Source organism: Mya arenaria, chromosome 4, assembly GCF_026914265.1.
Source record: "Mya arenaria isolate MELC-2E11 chromosome 4, ASM2691426v1".
Lineage (NCBI taxonomy): Eukaryota > Metazoa > Mollusca > Bivalvia > Myida > Myidae > Mya > Mya arenaria.
Window position 1 is genome coordinate 1,928,077 of NC_069125.1, and position 7,707 is coordinate 1,935,783.

A 7,707-nucleotide genomic window follows, 5' to 3' on the forward strand; every position below is an offset into this window, starting at 1 on the left:
TCAAGTTAGTGATTTGCAATTCAATAGTGGTCAGAAGGCATCCAAGAAGATGTTATCTGCTAGTTTCATGAGCTCCCTGTTCTTTTAATAACAAACACCACACTGACGATCAGATATAACATTTTGGGGAAAAACTAAAGATTTGGTAAATATGCGTATGACTGCAACAGGATTGGCAAATTTGTCTGCGGGGATGGTAAAGCTAATCTCTAGAATCCGATTTGGCCTAGCTCTTCTGAGCGAAGTCAAAACTCGATCGTTTCACAATCGGAGTACCTCGCACATTTTCCATCGAAAACGACCTCCGATGTATGCGGGAGCATAAGTAGAAGGAAATCGTAAAAACAAATTAGAGTTAATTATTAAGGTTAAATTGACAATGGAAATTTTTCATACGATCTAATTGCAGCTTAGTTTGATATGGACTAGGGGACGGGTCGAAATTTCAAAACCGTGAAAAATATGCACTCGTAAATCTCTATAAACCACATAAAAACATAAAATAGATTTATTTATGATCTATGTACAACTCGAAACAATACTTTTGACAGTCCAAGAAAAGGAGAAAGGTTTTAGATGGATTGGTTTAAATGTTTCATGAAAGACATCATTAACAAAGAGATACGAAGAACGTTTTAGATAAAATCGAGCTCTATGAACAAAAATCGATCTCTTGGTCAGAAAATATTTGTGAATGATCGTATTTCTATAGGCAGACAAAAAGGCTAGTTTTGTATGAGTTATTTACAAAACAGAATCAAATCTCATCACATTCCTGTCAGAACATTTTTTCTCATGTTCACAATATCTGAATAAAACCAAGCCAAATGATGGTTTGAAGACATATACGAATGACAAATTATCTGATATACAGAATGCTATTGGAAGATACAATGTCCTTTATGTAAGTCTAATTAGTTATTATATCATGTTTGCATGTATTCTATAAGCTGTTAATAAAGTAACAGTTGTATCTGGAATGAAAACCTTTCTGTGTATTATGAAAACAGTCAAAGATAAAATTTCATCTCTCGAGAATGTCCTGATAGTTTTACTAAGGGATCATATCCCTGTCATACTTTCACGACATTGCCTGAAATTCTCCCGACATGGCGAATTAGAATAGTGTTATCAAACTGTGTATACCGGTATTCGCAACTATTCTACGATATTACTGTGCTAGGTTAGAGCTAAGATACGATCAAGAAGAAGAAAACAGTCCAACAAGTCTGCAAATGAGTTGTTGCAATTCCAATGACTATTTGCTTCTAAACACATCTAACAGCATTGTGTGGTTACAATGAACATATGTATAACTTAATTTAACTTGTCTGCTACCCTATGATCAACAAACAAACTGGTTTTGAATATGTGTTGTTTTATAACAGACATCTCGATTCAATGCAATCTTTCGTGTCAGGTATTACAGTTTGAATAAACAAGTGCGCCGCGGAGGAAACTCCAATGTACGTATGATTGTTTTCAATCAAAGAAGGATCACAACTCTCAATTATAAAATAAGGTTCAAGTAAAACAATCGCGATTATATTTGGCTTTTATTGAGTAATAGACAATCTGAAGAATTTTCATTGCAAACACATTTTTATCAATAGAAAAATAGTATGTCTTATCCCAAATAAATGATTCAATTATTTCCGATAAACAGCAGTAAAGTTGCCTCTTCATATTCTGGCTTCCTCAACTTGCAGCAGAATTTTCTTCTGAGACCACTATTGCCTGGCCCCAGGACAGCATCAGCAGCCTCTAAGTCTGTCCAACCATGCCAAGTTTTTCTTTTCTTGAACTGTCTTGAACCCACCCACTCAGCCCAGCTGTCGAAGAAGCAACTCTACCAAGTCAAAGCACTTTTATTTTAGTTCAACATTGCATCATTCAATATCTTAAACTTCCATGATAACAAATAAATATTTAAGTGTGAGAAATGTCCATTACTACCCACAAATCGTTTGAAATTTCGGAATTATGAAATTCATGATATTTTAGTCTATCCTGTTTTTTTCGCCTGTAGAATGTAAGCAAAAAAGTTATAAAAAAAAACTTTTACAAACTGATTATATCAAATTGTTTCGGAACTGTCAATAAAATGGTATTAAACGTAAGTGTTTACCTGTTTTTAACCCAAATCAGTGTGATTTGCTAAAATTTCGTATATATCCATGGTACTAATTTTGGAACGCGCAATGTCACATTGACAATATCGTTCTGAAATATCAAAGAGCTGAAAGGTTTGAATGATCAAAGCACTGAAAACTCAGAAAGGAAACTAAATTGCTTTTAACAAAAGGAAAAGGCGGACTAATAGGTTAAGTAGAATACTAGGTTAGTGTTGAATATCGATGACATCTATCGTACTCGGCCTTGAAATAAAAAGCACTCGATATAACTAATTTGACACCAAAATATGAATATGTATTTTTCTTGACATGTCGAAACAGCGTTTAATAGTTGATTATAATACAGTCATATACAATTTATTTTTAAATTTTCTTTTTTACAATTTTCTATCTTCAATCCTTTCTTCATTCTGTACGCGAGGTTAAGACTCGTAGACCTACAATAGAAAATTGACAATTATTTTGCGAAACGGCCCTATCAATCCGCTACATCAATTTTGATAAAGAAATGAGTTAGCTCATGCCATTGAAAGTTACTTAGCTACGCCATGCAAACAATTCGTTAGGTATCACGATATTTGAAAAATGTCTTTTGTTTACTTGTTAATTATTTTACAACGATTGTGTAGAAAGTAACCGAATGCTGGCATTATGCTGCAGGACAGTTTGGTTTTGTATTGTGGGGCGGAGAACCTGGAGAGAAAACACTTTCCTCTGCGCCGAGACCGAAAATCGAACACCGGTCGCCTTGGTAAGAAGCGCGTGCCCTAACCACCGTCAAACAAATCTTTCACAGCATCTATTGTGTGCTAGTGCCAAGTGAACATGTACAAAGGACAAAACATTGGCATCCATGACATCATTTTGAAAATGTGTTATTTATTAATAAGGTGAACATCAATAGTTAACTTCAGATTTCCATACAGTTGGTAATAATACATCAATGTCGATAAATGGCAATTTTTAAAAAAAAATGACTTGTTGAAATCACTTTGAAAGGCATTGGAGAACTTTAGAAATACACGACCTAAACTCTGCAATATAACTTTAAAAGACCAAATCTTTTAGAGACAAATATTGACTGTGAATAGGTTACAGAACGGTTCCAAAAGCATATAAGAGTTTTATGGAAAAAACACCCATTGGCTCCCAAATTATAACAACAATAAATAAACAGTCAAGTGCTTTCAAGAATTTAATGAACCAATACATGCATACATACATTCTTAATCAGATTACTGAAAAAATAAACAATAATCAATAAATAGAAGGTACTAGGAAATAAACGGCAGTCAATTGTATAACATTGATTCTTGTTTTGGTTTTGCCAAAAAGTTTATTGATTGATCAATATGATTCCGGTACAACTATTAACTAATCAACGGAATGTCATTTTTTGACATCGATGTTTTCTTACAAACTGTATGGAGATCATAAATCTTACCACCTTTGATGTTCTACGCATTTAAATGTGAAGATTAACAAAAAATACCTTTATAAGCGAAACTAGATGACATTTAAGGCACAATTTACATATGTGAGTTGTTTCAATTAAAGATGACGTGACTTCAACTATTAAATTCTGTATAAACGTCTTAAATAGCAACACGTTGATAACTTTTATTTCCCCACTTGGTGTTCATTTTGATACTGGCTAAAGTTTAGTTCACACAAATATGTAGAACAATAATGATACTATGACACTAAGATAAATTCAATTTTACTGTCTTTAAAATCGACTAACTTCTTTATTTAAACGGATCTCTAGAGCTGAATTGTCATTTTCGGAGATACCTCGTTGATATTTAGGATAGTCATGATTCAAAATATAAAAATGGGTATTTTCGTAATACCAAGATGTCATTTACATAATACTGGTGTATTCGTTTGATCAGATAAAGTTCGTCGAAACGCATATTTATGGGTCTATACTAATACAATAATTACTATCGACCAATCAAATTGTTTTTATTTGCAAACTAACCAAAAGATGTGGATAACTTAATAAGTTTTATGTAATTGGCTACAGAAAAAAAAAACGAACAAAAGCATTATCTGGGGGAAGGTCATGTGTGATAGAAAATGTTTTTTGCCGAAATACAATAGTGAATCTGATGATAAAGGCATTATTTTAGGCTTGAATTTACACAGTTATGTTTATATGAGTACCTGAGTGTTGCTGGTTGGTGTGTGTTCATTAAATACGCAAAATAACTGAATTTCAACACAGTTTTATAAAAGATTTTCCAAAATAAAATCTGTGGACGAGTCCCTTTGATACAAATTTCAAGCATACGTTTCAAAAACACAAGTTTATTTTCGAATAATTATTGTTTGGATATAAGCATCATAATGAAACAAGCAAGATAACAAACTTACAACAGTTGAAACATGGGTACAGTGCTTTTTTGGCTTCCATATTCTACGCGATAGCAAGACAATTGGGAATTTGCAGTCAATGTTGGAGTCACTCTTTAGGAGACGAATTTTATGATATGTTTGAATGTTCATATTTAAAAAATACAAGAGACTTGTATACCGATAGATTGTTATTAACACGTCCGAGTACTGTTTAATTTGAAATATTAATGAATCATAATAATAAAGATACATTGTTTTGTTCTAATTGAAAAATTGTTTTCATGAATTGAGCAAGTTGCTCTTTCTAGGCAGAGCATTTTGGGTTTAAAAATATTTGTTAATTTGTTCAGTGGTACATTTTGTTCGGGACAACTATTTCCACAATTGGATTTTTTCCTGTAGTAAAAGAAAAACATTTCAATTAGCTTATCTTTTGCAATAATTGCGGTATGATTTTTTTGTTTCATTTGTGTTTTGCTTTGAATTTGAAAATAAATTAATAAAATATCTGACAGGAACTTACCATTCGTTAAACGTCAAAAACAGTTCGATAATGAAACTTTATGGAATTCAATCAAAATAAAAGTAGTTCTTGAACATTGAAAGGCCGGTTCTATAACAAATCTAGAAGAATTAAAAAAATTGAAGTTCTAGAACGAATTGTTATTGAAATCGTATAGTACCCGATGTTCTAACACAAGCAAGTTAACGTTTGTCCATTGTTCTAAAACCCATTTGTTGAGGTGTTGAAGAGCTGTTCTTAAAATTCGAGCCGTCAATGACCACTACCTTGATCTTTGGTGACGTTAAATGACAGATTGTTATAACACTCCACATCTATGAATAACATTCTGCAAATGTTTATGTCAATATATTTCCGTAAGGCCACAACAAATTGATCATATATTCGTCGGATTTGCCGCACCTAAAATTCGAAAAACGAAAAAAAAAATAAAAAAACTTTTTTTTTGCGCCCGCACATATTATTTGGCCGCGCGGATTTTTTTTGTATACTTCTGAATTTCCACTATTTTCTTAATTTGATTTACTTAAAATTTAAACCTGTAACGTCGACTTCGTCTATTTTTGAAGGTATTTCCATGCTTTACATTCTTCGCGAGCAAACTTTCCTCGTGTCAGGACAAAATCAGGTCCGGGTAACCGCAAAACAGCCGATATTTGTTGACAGTCTTTTTTGTCGGGAATATTTTGCAGGACGCACCGTTGTTATCTATTTCCGGTATTCATTTTCATTTTACTAAATCAATTTTCGTAATGTAAAATACACGTTTTAAGTAAAAATCAGTGTCATAGTCAATGGATTATAGCCTTCAGTAAACAACAGCAGTTTCACAGCGTCGAAGGCATTAATTATCTATGTGTGTTTTAAGTAATTCATTGTTTTGTACTCAAAATTTAGTGCTAAATAATAACTTAATCAGATTTTGAGCGCAAAACTTCTATTCAAATACACGCCGGACACACGACTTACAACCATTGAACATGTTTTCGTGAGTTATTTTTTTTAAATTCTAAAATGCATTTCTCAGTATTCATATACTGTACTCATAAGTGTTATAAACAGAAAAAGTAGGACTTGTAAATGTTTTAGAAACAGTCTGTATTTACACCTACAGTATTAAAATGCACCAGTCTATTGTAACCACGGCTCCCCCCGGTGCGGGGGTATACCGGGAATAGCGGGGAAAATGGGCCGTGTTTTTACCTTTCAGGTGGCCCCGCAGTGCTGGGTGAATGAGGTGTTTTTTTCGCGCAAAATATAGCAGGGAATGTGCCTTCCCTGGGGTGCGTGGGCATTTGGCGGGGATTTTACCATCAGTTCGTTCCCACAGGGCGGAGATTTTACCTGGGTTTGGCTGGACCAGAAGTCAAAGTCCCCGTTATTGGCCAGACCTTGGGGGCGTGGTTACAATTGACTGGTGCATAGTAACATCAGTAAAATCAGAAAATAAAACCTTTTATAAGTAAATGACTGTTTGAATTTTCTAAATTTTTTGTTCTTATCGCACTTATTTTCTTTGATCAATTAGTGATAAAGTGGCCTGTTTCTTACAGGCATTGAAGCTATGGAGGCTGTCATGTTATTCTTTTTCAAGGCACAGACCTTTAAACCATAGGTTCGTGGTAAAGGTGAGGTCTTGAAACGGTTCAAACATCTTTATTCCACCACCTGCTCTAATATAATGACCAGGCCACATATTTGTTTAACACTGCTTCAATGTTCATTGTATTTTTTCAGAAATGTTCTCTGTGTTATATACATTTTTATATTCTGCCATGTCAATGTCACCATAATTTTATCGTGTAATTCAGGAGGTTCAAATTTAGACCTGACCCAATATTTAGAAATGCTCAAATGATGAATTACTCTTACTTGTCTAAAATGTTTTTTTGTGATAGTAAGTTAGATTAGTACGGAATGAATGAAATAGTTGTTCTTTTTGGTCTTCGAATAATTGCATGTTACTGTGAGGAATGCTGTTTTTACCAGGGCTCTCGCGAGGGGGCGACTTGGGCGAAGTGGTCGCCTAAAATTCCCAGACTTCGCCCATTTGTATCATCAAAACGACATTGACTTCGCCGAAATTATAACACATTGTAATACTGTCAATCAGCGAGTATTTGGCCACTGTCCCATTAGTCATGACATCGCAATTAGCCATTCATAAAATTATAAAGTTTACTATAATATCCACAATTAAATTGCTGATGCAATGAAAGTTAATAGTAAAGCACTTGATCTTATTGCCATTTGTTAAATATTGAGACAGATTTTCATGTGATGCTTTCAAAACCTTTTCATTTATAACTGAGAACCTTTTTTTGCAATTAAAAAGCACTTCTTGACATAGTTGTGTGATAAATTTGGTAAGAAAAATACATTTTTTTTTTATTTTCGCTCTTCGCCCGCCTCTGATTTGCCATAAATTTAAAAAAAAAGTATTTATTTTTTTCGCTCGCTCGCTCCTACTTTTTTTTGGCAAAATCCGTAGAACAAACGATCAATTTGTTGTGGCCTAATTAATAGTAATTATAAATGTAGTAAAACCAGTCATGGGCTCAGAAAAAGGCGCCATTTATGGATGTTGTCTCTGTTACAACATAATGCCCACCATTCTACCCACTGTCTTACCTCGATATAATGAAGTTCTCCTACATCAACAGTTAAAGTAACGCTCTGGACATAAAC